General features: G+C 32.9%; 1 pseudogene; it reads right to left on the bottom strand.

Moving 5' to 3' along the window:
• Positions 1-5,273: 5,273 nt before the first annotated feature.
• LOC106795917 (aspartyl protease AED3-like) lies at positions 5,274-8,061 on the bottom strand (annotated as a pseudogene).
• Positions 8,062-13,895: the final 5,834 nt, after the last annotated feature.

Here is a 13,895-nt window from a genome sequence, read left to right as displayed (position 1 = left end):
AAATGATTGTTATTTCAAAAATTAATTTCTAGATGAATAAAAAATATGTAAACAAGTAAAACCTTGGCATTGAAAATCCAAAATATGATCCAATAATTCTTGAATGATATGATTACATAGTAGGATTACAATGGAATAAGATTTTAAAAAAAAAATTTCTAGTATCTTTGATAAAGGAGGAGAGAGGGTAGAAAAGAGGGTCGGGAGCTCACTTAAGGTCTTCCAGGTTAGTTTCCACCCCTATTTTAAAATGGAAAGTTATTTTAAACTCTTGGATTATATTAATTTTTAAATGGGTAAATAGTTATTTTCGTCTCAAAATGTGTAGAGGACTGATAAATTCATTCTCAAAAGATAAAAATTTAAATTTGAGTCCCCAAAAATAAAAATAAAAAATACGAAAAATATGAATCCTACACTTCCAAAAAAGTCTTAATCGTAAAAAAAATACTCTTAACCCTAACACCTCCTCTCCTTCTTCCCTATGTTTCCCAAGCACCCAACGACATCCTCATCCAAGTCGGAGGCTTAAATGACAACAAAAAGAAAGTCCGCACCTTCTTCCCCTACCCACCATCACCACCACTTGCGATTGACTTGAATTCCCCTCCTCCACCTTCTTTGCCCGTCATTGGTACTCCACCAACCACCTCTTCCCTAATGGCCACCAAATCATCATCGATGGTCGAAGACAATTCAACCAAGAATTCTTCCCCAAAACCCACACCATTGCTGAAAACGCTTACTCTCTTCCCTTTCTTGTTCAAACCAACGACCTTCACTAAGAAACAACTTTTTCATGTTTGCTGACAACAGAGTCATTCTTTTCAACTACACCAAAAATATCGTCATTCAAACATTTCCTATCGTTCCACGTGGTGACCCCGAGTTAGTGCAAGAAGGTGGTGCACGGTGGCACAGAGGTGCACACACGACACACGATAGCATGACGGCTTGGCAATATAGGTTCTAGTTTGAAGAAGGAAAGGGGATTCCTGTCATCTATTTTGGAATAGCTATTCTAGAATACAAAAATTATATTTTAGAATTGTTATTCCAAAAATATATCCTATTATGGAATAATCGTTTCAGAATACAACACTCTTCTCAAATAGTTATTATGTAACAATTTTTCATATTCTGGAATAGAATAAACACTTCAAAAACTTACTCCAGCATAAGTATTTTGTAATACGAAAAATTATACTCTAAAATAGTTATTTCAGAAGATTATTCTATTTTGGAATAGTGGTTTTAAATGAGGTAGCTGTTAAAGGAATATTTTTATTCACTGAAGTCCTTTGGGAGATAGAGGATAGAAATGTCGTACCAAAATTATGAAAGCAACTATAAGAGCCCACATTCCAAGCCCAATATACTTTAGGCGAAGATATTGAGCCACTAGAAACAGAGTTAACGCACTCAGAAGCGTAGATCAAGATGATGTTGATGGCCAACATTAGCGAGTCTTTCACCAACGTGGGGAAGAACCAAGAGCCCGTGTTACACAAAACATGTAAGAAAAAGGTAAAAACTAAAAAGTAAATGAAATTCAATTTACATGTCATATTTCACTGGTTTCACATGATTTTGCACTCCTACCCTAATACTATTGTGTGAGGGAAACCCAGGGGTCCGTCCTAGGATTTCATGGGTCTGTGGCAAAACAATAAATAAGATCCTATATATAAAGATTTCAAAATATCAATATAAATTATATAAAAATAATAATTCCATTAAAACTTAAATGTTTTATAATTAAACGACTAACACAGTTTTAACAAATTTAAATAAGATTAATTATATTTTTCATTTTATTTTCTTCTGTCATTTGTTATTCACAACATATCATTGTCCCATTAAACTTACATGAATTTTTTATGTTTATTAATATACTTCTAATTTTAATTAGTACAAGTATTTTAGTCCGTGCGGAGATAAATGGTAATTTTTAAATAATTATTATTATTAAAAGTAGTAATAAATATTCTTAAAAATATCCATGATAAATAATTATTTTAACATATATATAAATTTATTTTAGATTTATAATAAATAATTTAAATTGTGATATAATGTAATTTTTAAATTGAAACGAATGGGTAATTTAAAAAACTTAATTTTTTATATATATATATATATATATATATATATATATATATATATATATATATATAACCCCGGTGAGAGAAGCAAAAAATTATTTCCATTTGTTTTTTTTTTTTATCAGAAAAGAAGTCTCACATAACATAAACTTTTATGTAGTTTATCTTCTTCCAAAGTTTTCTCGATAAGTCTCTTCCGAGCCAAATGGGGATATTAGTACTCCAATATTGTAACAAGTATTTCGTCTATTTTAAGTGGTCATTTCTATAACTTTTTAATTTATTATAATTTGATTAAGAAAAATGTTTATATTATAAAATAGTACAAATTAACTGTGAAGGAATAACAATAAACGCTCTTCAAATTGGGAATAAAATTTGGTCGGTGTTGTACCTTTTTAACGGGCTATTTTCGTGCTTCCGTGTTCAACGAAGCGTAGACAACTGAACTTCTACAAAACAAGAAGACTTTGCCAGCCAGGAATTCAATGGAATTATGGAAGATTATTGATCTATTAATTGCTACATCAATTTTCGTGCATTGTAGTAAAATGAAAAAAAAAAAACCAACACGTACCAACAGATCGAAACAATTACTCCTAGGGGTACCATAAATTTACAAGACATTACATTTAAAGTTTTATTTTGTTACAACTAAAACTCCCTTTTTTAGCACATACTTACAATTTTTCATCAATAATCTTGTATGCAAAAGACATGTGACGTAAAAGTCACTTGCTCTCATTTAGGGATGAAAATAGATGTACGGCTTATATCTTAGCTTGCTTCAAAACCAAGTCACAGATGCTTATTTGCTAAATAAATTAGACTAAAGATTCTTTAAAAATTTATAGTTAAAACAACTAAACCTGAAAGTGAAACCATTAAAAAAAATCTTTTAGACTTAACAAATAAGTCTATTTAAATAAATATAAATATTAAAAGGATAATACTATTATTTTTTTTATTATTATATTCAATTTTTATACAATACTATGAGTGGAGAGGTAACAAAAGGTGTTGATATTATAATTACATATTATTTAGTAAGACAATGTTTGATTGTAATAAAAAAATTGCTGACAATTTAATATGTATTTACAATAAAAGCTTTATAAAAAAATAATCCTTCACATCAAGAAACACATCTGTAATTTTACTTACAATATGTCAGTAACCTTGATAGGAAAAAAAAATCTCCTAGAGCAACTCATATATATATATATATAAAACATAAATCACTTAAAAATTAAAAGGTCTATGTTAGCAACTTGCATCTTTTTGTTTTGGACAAAAAACCATTCATTTTTATATTTCAACTGATATCAATTAAAGGATACTTATGTAAATTTAATTTATTTTATGAACCCTTCTTTCTCTCTCTCATGTTGTTTGCTCTTTCTCGCACGGCCACGTCCGAATATAATGCACCAGCGTTCATGCACCTCCAACACCCCATTAAAGTCAATATATCTTTCATGCCATCGGAAAGCATGGTTCTCAGGTTCAAATCAAATGGGAAATTGATTAATCTTGAGATATAAATCGTAATCTATTGATCAGATAATTGAGTCGGACCATTTACAGCACCTCTATTTGCGGATTTTATGACCTATGTTCCAAATCTCTGCCTTTTGCATATATGAAACTGAAAATTGTTTTGAGGACTATTAGTTGTTAATCACACACAGACACACACACAACTCCTATATATATGATGTAATTAATATTTTTTATTTTCTTTAGAAAATTTAAAGCCTATTAATTTCAATTGATGATATAAAAATATTATTTTATATCCTTATAGTAAGTAAAAATTAAAATTGTATGATATATATATATATATATATATATATATATACAAATATTATTTTACTAAATTTTCTTAATAAGAAATTGATTTACGATGATATGTAGTCTAAATTTAAGATTAAATATAAGATTAATAATACGATAATAGAAAATTTTATCGTAGCTAGGTAAAAACTTAATTATTTGGTCCATATAAAATACAAGATAATATAATAATATTATTTAATTTATTATATGGTGTAGATCAAATAGTAAATAAAATTAAAGTTTATGTTATTTTTATTTTATTATGTTTTTATATTTTTAAGTTATCCTATCATTTCATAATCATAAAAAGAATTTTGATCATACCTTGAATCAGATATGAACAGAGAAGAATTAGACAAGAGACAGAAATCAGATGGAACTTAGAAGGGACTTGTGGTCAGTTTGTTGAGGAAAATTAATAAATGAACATTACTTGATGTTTTGTCCTTGGATAGGTCGAGCATGAGATGTGCTCTTCTGTCACATCTTTTCATAAATAAACTTCCATAAAAAGTTAACGTGAAAAGGGTTAGAAATGAGTTGACAAGTTAATTCAATTTAGTTTGACTTAATTTGGTAATATTTTAGTTTAGTTTGAAATTCAATTTGAGTTAAATGAGTTTTTCTTTTTACTTGATTCGGTTCAAGTTTTTGAACAATTCATCTCAATTTATTAGCTAAATCATATGAACTAAGAATTAAAATTTCAAATCCTATATATTTTAAATTTATTAGTAGACAAAATGATTGTTTAATTTTTTAAGAAGATAAGAATTTTTGTAGGACCATAAGTTATGATAATAAAAAATATAATTACAATCAAAGTCTACATAAATAAAAGTTATCTCATCCTACATATTCTATTCATTTATTTAACTAATTCAATTTTAAGTTAAGTTTAACACATTTGATTCATGAACTAACTTCAATGAATCAATATTTGTCAATCAAATTTTGAACTATTACTTGCTCTTGTTTGGCTATAAAATAGATATAAGGCTTATAACTTAGCTTTTGTATCAAAATTAACCTATTCAAAGAGATTTTTGTAACCTAACTTAACAAATAACAAGTGATTCTATACAAAAGGTTTTTAAATAAGTTCATCAATTTTAAGTCATGATTAGCCTGGTTTGATATAAGGTTAAAAGTGTTTTTTAGAGTTTCTTTATGGAAAAAATTCTATATTTTTAAAAGTAGCTTTGAAAAGCACGACTTGTATCTCCAAAACTTTTTAAAAGTTCTTTTGGCATATTTAATTTGAAGCAGCCAGGTCCTAGACCAAAAAGATCAATTAATCAAAACAAAAAACACACGAAGTACCACAAGTCCACAACACATCTTATTTTGAGAAAATACTCCAAACTCCAAAGCCAACCAAATCAGTGCCCACACGGCTTATTCACCACAGCCATTTGAAACAAGGTCCAAAAACCAAGACAACCTAGGAAATTAAACAAACAAACAAAAACGAACGTACCGATTAAGAAGACAAACAAAAACTACACATGATCAACCAGCTAGTTACAAAGCTCACGCGCTATTCCAACCCTATTATTAACTGTATCAAACAAAACCCTAAGGTTTTGTTGCTGAAAGTTGGTTAGCGCCGAGTTCACGTTATTCGGCGCTGCAGCCATCGCCAAGCACGCCATGCCACCGTAGGCGGTGTGTATGAGGGTGTTCTCATAGGGCAAAGTCACATCCAAGCCCGTGAACCGAAGCTTGATCAACGGCGCCAAATTCTCGTAGGTCTTCACAAAGCACGGTCCCTTCACTTGGTATCTAAACTCATCCCTTATTGCATTGTAAACCGGTCACACGAACCGCGTTATGACCGTACCGGAATCTATGATGGTTCCGGATCCCTTATTCGGGTCGAATGCGAGATAGTCGGTTGGTAATGATACCCTAACCCGGCCCACGTTGATGCCGGTGAGGTTCACGTAGTAGAGAGAGGGCCGTTGCGGGTTTCTGAGGAGCGGGGTGGTTCGGATTCTTCTGGGCTGGCCCGTGGGCCCGAGTTTTAAGGACCCGGAAAAGTAGGAGGACTGGAAACTGGGGAGGCAGTAGGAGAGTCAGGAGGATTGGGAAGGGAGTGACAAGGGCCCTCGGCCCAAGCCCAATAGGCCTGGGCTTGGGCCGGGAGGGTCCAGCCGGAGGCGGAGTTGACGCACCTGAAGGCGTAGCTTGGGAGGGTGTCAATGCCCAATCTGAGAGAGTCTTGCACGAGCGTGGCGGAGAATGTGGAGCCTGCGTTATGCACAAGATACGTAAGGAGAAGGAACAAAACTAGAAAGTAATTAAACAACACACCTTTTTAGTTTCTAAAACTCATACTCTGCTTGCTTCATAAAATTTTGGTTTTGAAATTACTCTCCGATTCTTACTTATTACGTAATGAAACTAATATAAATTGGAACATATGATAAGGAGTGTATTATATTCTTATTAACAATTAATCTAAAAATATGTTGATAGTATTAAATATAATGTAGTTGTAGGTTGGTATAAGTGATCAATGATTTAATGTTAACTCTTATCCTCTAGATCTCCTCCCCGTTGATGTTAGTTTGACTGTTTCCAACTCTACTAGTTTAATTTAATTCTTCTAAAAAAGGAACTAGTTTAGTTACTATAGCCAAGTAAGACTACTTGTTGTTTAAATATAGTGTTTAGACTAATAGTTTCAACATGTCATTAGTATCTTATCAAAATAGTATTGAGAATGTCTCTTTGTTTTTACAATTTTTATCACTAAAAAGGTATTAAATACTATTATATTTTTATAGATTTTTTTTTACAACGTATACTGTTTTTATTTTACTATCTTTGTTTTTAAAATAGTAAGCTGCAATGATTGATGGCTTTGATACAATTGCAGTACCCCACATGCTCATTGAGCCTTTCTGTGCATCAACTGTGTTTCAGATCACGTGAGTTGATTTTATAATTTCGATCATCACGAAATTCTTGATGTGCTATTGATGTTGAGTTATTGGTGCTTCGAATAAACTAAGGTCATTAGTCATTACTTAAGTCAATATTGGGGTTTCATTACCCATAAGCTATATAAGTCATGTGCTGTTTGTTAATATATACATGACACGGGGAAGAAATTCTGCATTGCTTAAGGAAATGTTCAACATAATTGAGTATGTATATCTTAATTTTGAAAATCTAGTTTCAGGAAATTCGGAAAAAGTTAAATAAACCAAATAATAAAATATACCAGTTCTTATTTTTATCCTTAACTTGATAAATTTTACTTCTAACAAATTAATTTAATGTATTTTATTCCATACTTATTCAATCTTGCAAATTTTATCATTTATCATTTGTCGGCTAATTGACTAATAGAGAGTTGACATGACATATTAATATAATTGTATTTTTTATCGCAATTTTTTAATAAATTTTATTTTTAATTTTTTGTGAATTTTACATCTAACTTTTGGGGACAACTAATGAACAAACGTTAGAAGGTGAAATTTTTAATTTTTTGTAAAGTTGAGATAAAATCCGTTAAATTAATTTTTGTTATAGGTAAAGTTCACTAAAAACAAAAATTGGAGATAGAAAGTTACAATTAGGCTTTTTCTTTCATCAATCCACTTAAAAAACAGTACACAAGTGAAGAAATGTATTAAATTTCCTTGGCTATATTAAATTATTTTTACTAATATGGCTACTATTATTTCTCTCTCATTTATAACAAGTCTGTAAAATATTTAACAATTAGATAGAGGTACCGACATAGTTGAAAATATAGTAATTAATATTGATTTAGGTTTTTAAAAAGGATATTAATTAAAAAAAAGAATTCTTCCAATTATTTTCTACATCTTGGTAAATGACTGTTAAATTTTAAGACTAAAGGTGGCTATTTTTCTTCCTTACCATTTGGTCAAATGCCGGTCAATGTGCTTATTGCTAGTATTATGTGGTTGTTTTGCTGTATCTGATTTTTTGTTAACTCTTGTGGATATTGAGCATCTTGCTATTGAAAATCTCATCCTTCTTTGGATAATATTTTCAGGAAAAGCACACATGCTATCAAGGAGTTTTGGGTGCAATGTCTCTCAAGTGTAGAGTTACCTTGTTCAATTTGTGGCATTGTTCTCACCATGAGACACATCTGCCTAATTTTCTTTTATCTGCTGCTCGCTCTCTTTTCCAGCACGTAAAATTAATGTTTTCCTTCTATTACTCAGTCATTCATGTCTTGTAATTTTATCTTAAATTGTTAAACTGATTCATGCTTAATTATGGCATGCTTAAATGCAGATTATTTACGCACATAGAAAATCTTTTGATCCGAAGCAATTGGCTCAAATTAAATCTATTTTTTCTTCTTTTGAGAAGAAAGTACTTATGGTATGTCTATATATACTTAATTTCTTTACGCAACACACATCCGCAGGTCCTAATTTCTTTAGCTTCTCTACTCTCCTTGGAAGTTCTCGTGACCTTATTTTCTCTCTTCTTTTTCATTGGGACTAAGAGGTTTAATTATAATTAAACTTCTTGTTAAGGATTAGAATACATTAATTTATAGTTGTGTGTTTGCATTGATAAATTTAATATGTATAAACTTATTTTATTTGTGTGTATCCTCGCTAGCAGTAACTCTCCCCCTAACAAACACATGTCTAACTTTCTTGTCTTCCTTTCAAGATTGGGCTCACTGCAAAATTTCCTTGACATGACATCTTCTTGTCTTTTTAGTAGGGCATATGCATTTGTGTTTCTTCCGAAATCCATTAAAGATATTTAGGTACAAAAAACTATCAAGCACTCTTTCTGTTATTAGCAACATTTCTCATTTTACAAACATGACTGGCAGCATTATTTGCCATTTCTCTCATCATATAATGTTCTAGCTCATTTCTATTCTTGGGATGGGATACACCTAGGAATACCACTAGCTTGTAATAGGTTCACTGTTTCTCACTCCATTTTTATCAATGACAGGACTTCATAGTTTTTTCACAACTTTTTTTTATCACAAAAAAAAAAATTGTATTAATGGGAGGTACGTACAAGGATATCCCAACCATTCTACAATCATCCAAAGTTCTATAGCTTCTTAGGAGACTATCCAACTGGATCAAGGATATATTGTATTTACATGTTATAATTCCCAGATAAGTACAAAATAACCAAGACTACCTACAAGTCTATATATACTTAATTTCTTTACGCAGCACACACACTCTTAGATATTAATTAGAAAAATAATAATAACAAGTTTTATGAGCCTTAAATTGTGGAAGATGAAAGTTGTAAGGTTGTAAGTTACAAAGTCTTGAATAAACAATTATGTGAGCATTTAGTATTCTTGAATAAGCAAATTATGTGAGTGGTCACTCTATTTTAGTATAAATAGGGGATCATACTCTTGTATTTTGTGTGCCAAATGAAATAAAATCTTCTTCTTCCAACAAAGTGGTATCAGAGCTTGAGTTCTAGAGTGTTGAGAGAGAAACACTTTGTGAGTTGAGAGATGGCAGACAATGACTTGAGTATGTTTCAATTCCCTCGTCTTACCAAAGAGAATTATGATAATTGGTGTCGTCGCATGAAAGCCTTGTTAGGTTCTCAAGATGCATGGGAGATTGTAGAGAAAGGTTATACCCAACCTCAAAATGAGGCTATTTTGTCACCAAATGAGAAGGAGACTTTGTTGAAGTTGAAGAAGAAGGATCAACAAACACTTGCTTTCATTCATCAAGGTTTGGATGAAGCTATGTTCGAGTTGGTGTCAAATGCAACCACATCCAAAGAAGCATGGGAGATTTTGAAAACCTCCCTTGAAGGTGTTGATAAGGTAAAAAAGGTGCGCCTACAAACTCTACGTAGAGAGTTTGAATCATTGCATATGAAGGAATCCGAATCTATCTCAGATTTTGGCAACAAGGTGTTGGCTATTGTGAACCAAATGAAGTGTTATGGAGAAAATATGGAAGATGTTCGTGTGGTGGAAAAGATCCTTCGCTCCTTAATCACTAAATTTGATTATGTGGTTTGTGCTATTGAAGAGTCTAAGGATTTAGACTCAATGACCGTAGATCAATTGATGGGTTCTCTTCAAGCCTATGAAGAAAGGTTCAATAGAAGACATGATGAGCCATTGGAGCAAGTCCTCAAAGCCAAAGCTTCTTTGAAAGAAAATGGAGGAGAAAGTAGTCAAAAAGCACGTGGATGTGGAAGAGGACGTGGTCGTGGACGTGGTCATGGCCAAGAAATAGGAGGAAGAGGAGATCGTGATAATTTTGACAATAATGAATGGAGGAGCCATCAATCCACTAGAAGTCGTGGAAGAGGAAGAGGAAGAGGTAGAAACAATTATGAAAAAGCATATGAAAGGAGGTATGATAAATCTAATGTTGAATGTTTTAATTGTCATAAATATGGCCATTACTCTTGGGAGTGTAGAACAAATGTTGAAGAGAAGGTCAATCTTGTTGATGATAAAGAAGATAAAGAAGTTGAAGAGTCAACACTACTACAATCACTTAATAATGGTGAGAAGGAAGACAAATGCTTATGGTATCTTGACAATGGAGCAAGCAATCACATGTGTGGATGCAAAGAGAAATTTGTGGAACTTGATGAGAAGGTGAAAGGAAATGTTTCTTTTGGAGATTCTTCCAAGGTGCAAATCCAAGGAAAAGGTACCATTTTAATTTCTTTAAAAGATGGTGCTCACAAATTAATCACGGATGTTTACTATGTTCCTAAACTAAAAAGCAATATTTTGAGTTTGGGACAACTTGTTGAAAATGGGTATGAAATTCATATGAAAGATTGCTGTTTATGGCTTCGAGATCAAAATTCTAATTTGATTGCCAAGGTGTTTATGTCAAGAAATAGAATGTTCACTTTGAACATTAAAACCAATGAAGCAAAATGTTTGAAGGCTAGCATAAAAGATGAATCATGGTGTTGGCATATGAGATTTGGGCACTTGAATTTTGGAGCACTAAAATCCTTAGGAGAGGAGAAGATGGTGAAAGGGATGCCTCACATCAACCATCCTAATCAATTGTGTGAAGCATGTCTCCTTGGAAAGCATGCAAGAAGGAGTTTTCCAAAAGAAGCTAATTCAAGAGCAAAGGAGCCTCTCCAACTTGTTTACACCGATGTGTGTGGCCCAATCAATCCTCCTTCATGTGGTAACAATAAATATTTCTTGCTTTTTATTGATGATTATAGTAGAAAGACTTGGGTTTATTTTCTAAAGCAAAAATCTGAGGCATTTGTAGCTTTTAAAAATTTTAAAGCTCTTGTGGAAAATGAGAGTGGCTATGTAATCAAAGCTCTAAGATCCGATAGAGGTGACGAATTCACATCAAAAGAATTTAATGAATTTTGTGAAAAATATGGGATTCGTCGCCCTCTAGCGGTTCCTAGATCTCCACAACAAAATGGGGTAGCGAAGAGAAAAAATAGAACTATTCTTAATATGACTAGATGTATGTTGAAGGCTAAAAATATGCCAAAGGAATTTTGGGCCGAAGCTGTTGCATGTGCCGTTTATTTGTCCAATCGCTCCCCAACAAAGAATGTCAAAGATCAAACACCACAAGAAGCATGAAGTGGAGTGAAGCCAAGAGTTGACCACTTGAGAGCATTTGGGAGCATTGCATATGCTCATGTACCCGACCAAGGAAGATTCAAGCTTGATGATCGGAGTGAGAAACATGTGTTCATTGGCTATGATGCAAGCTCAAAAGGCTACAAATTGTACAATCCAAACAATGGAAAGACAATTGTGAGCCGAGATGTCGAGTTCTATGAAGAAAGGCACATGGAATTGGGAGGAGAAAGAAGACACTTATGATTTTTTCCCGTACTTTGAAGAAATAGATGAAGAAGCCTTGACTCCAAATGATTCAACTCCAGCACTTTCACCAACTCCTTCAACCAATGAAGCCTCATCATCTTCCGAAGGGAGTTCAAGTGAAAGGCCAAGAAGAATGAGAAATATTCAAGAATTATATGATGAAACTGAAGTTATAAATGATTTGTTTTGTCTTTTTGTTGACAGTGAACCCTTAAACTTTGATGAAGCAATGAAAGACAAAAGGTGGAGACAAGCCATGGAAGAAGAAATCAAAGCCATTGAGAAGAACAACACTTGGGAGTTATCAAGCCTTCCCAAAGGTCATGAAGCAATTGGAGTCAAATGGGTGTTCAAAATCAAGAAGAATGCAAAAGGAGAGGTTGAGAGACACAAAGCAAGACTTGTAGCTAAAGGCTACAAGCAACAATATGGAGCTGATTATGATGAAGTGTTTGCACCGGTTGCCCACATGGAAACCATTCGTCTTCTTATTTCCTTGGCAGCTCAAATGAAGTGGAGAATTTTTCAGCTTGATGTAAAATCGGCATTTCTAAATGGCTATCTTGAAGAAGATGTCTATGTTGAACAACCAATGGGTTTTGTCATCGAAGGTCAAGAAGGAAAAGTCTTGAAATTGAACAAGGCGTTGTATGGTCTAAAGCAAGCACCGAGGGCATGGAATACTCGCATTGACCAGTACTTCCAAGACAATGGGTTTGTTCGTTGTCAAAATGAGTATGCTCTTTATGTTAAAACTTTTAATAATGGTGATGTCTTATTTATTTGTCTTTATGTGGATGACCTTATCTTTACCGGCAATAACCCAAATTTGTTTGAAGACTTCAAAGAGTCCATGTCTCGTGAATTTGATATGACAGATATGGGACTCATGTCATATTACTTGGGAATGGAAGTGAAGCAAACAGAGAATGATATCTTTGTCTCACAAGAAAGCTACACAAAAGAAGTGTTGAAGAAATTTAATATGCTTGATTGCAATCCCTTGAACACACCTATGGAAGGTTGGCTTGAAGTTATCAAAGTTTGATGAAGGAGAGAAGGTAGACTCCACGGTCTTCAAGAGTCTTGTGGGGAGTTTAAGGTATCTAACCAATACAAGGCCCGATATTCTATATGCGGTGGGAGTTGTGTGTCGCTTTACGGAGGCTCCTACCTCTCCTCATCTAAAAGCCGCAAAAAGAATTCTTCGTTACTTGAAAGGTACAATTGATTTTGGATTGTTTTATTCTCCCTCCAATAACTATAAGCTTGTGGGATTTTGTGATAGTGATTTTGCCGGAGATGTTGATGATAGAAAAAGTACTACCGGATTTGTATTTTTTATGGGTGATTGTGTTTTTACATGGAGTTCTAAGAAGCAAGGCATTGTGACACTTTCTACTTGTGAAGTCGAGTATGTAACTGCAACTTCTTGCACATGTCATGCCATTTGGCTAAGAAGATTGTTGGAGGAACTTCAGTTGTTGCAAAAGGAAAGCACAAAGATCTATGTTAATAATAGATCTGCACAAGAGCTTGCCAAGAATCTGGTGTTCCATGAACGAAGTAAGCATATAGATACAAGGTATCATTTCATTAGAGAGTGCCTTACAAAGAAAGAAGTAGAATTGACTCATGTGAAAACTCAAGATCAAGTTGCGGATATTTTCACCAAGCCTCTCAAATTTGAAGATTTTCGAAGATTGCGAGCAAGACTTGGTGTGCAGAAGAATTTTCCAATTAAGGGAGGATGTTAGATCTTAATTAGAAAAATAATAATAACAAGTTTTATGAGCCTTAAATTGTGGAAGATGAAAGTTGTAAGGTTGTAAGTTACAAAGTCTTGAATAAGTAATTATGTGAGCATTTAGTATTCTTGAATAAGCAAATTATGTGAGTGGTCACTCTATTTTAATATAAATAGGGGATCATATTCTTGTATTTTGTGTGCCAAATGAAATAAAATCTTCTTCTTCTTCCAACACACACATCTGCAGGTCCTAATTTCTTTACCTTCTCTACTCTCCTTGGAAGTTCCCCTGATCTTATTTTCTCTCTTTCTTTTCATTGGGAATAAAAGGTTTGATTTTCAGCTCAGATCC

The sequence above is a fragment of the Glycine max genome, chromosome 14, assembly GCF_000004515.6.
Source record: "Glycine max cultivar Williams 82 chromosome 14, Glycine_max_v4.0, whole genome shotgun sequence".
Taxonomy (NCBI): domain Eukaryota; kingdom Viridiplantae; phylum Streptophyta; class Magnoliopsida; order Fabales; family Fabaceae; genus Glycine; species Glycine max.
Note: the sequence above shows the minus strand (reverse complement) of the source record. Positions and strands in the feature narration are given on the sequence as shown.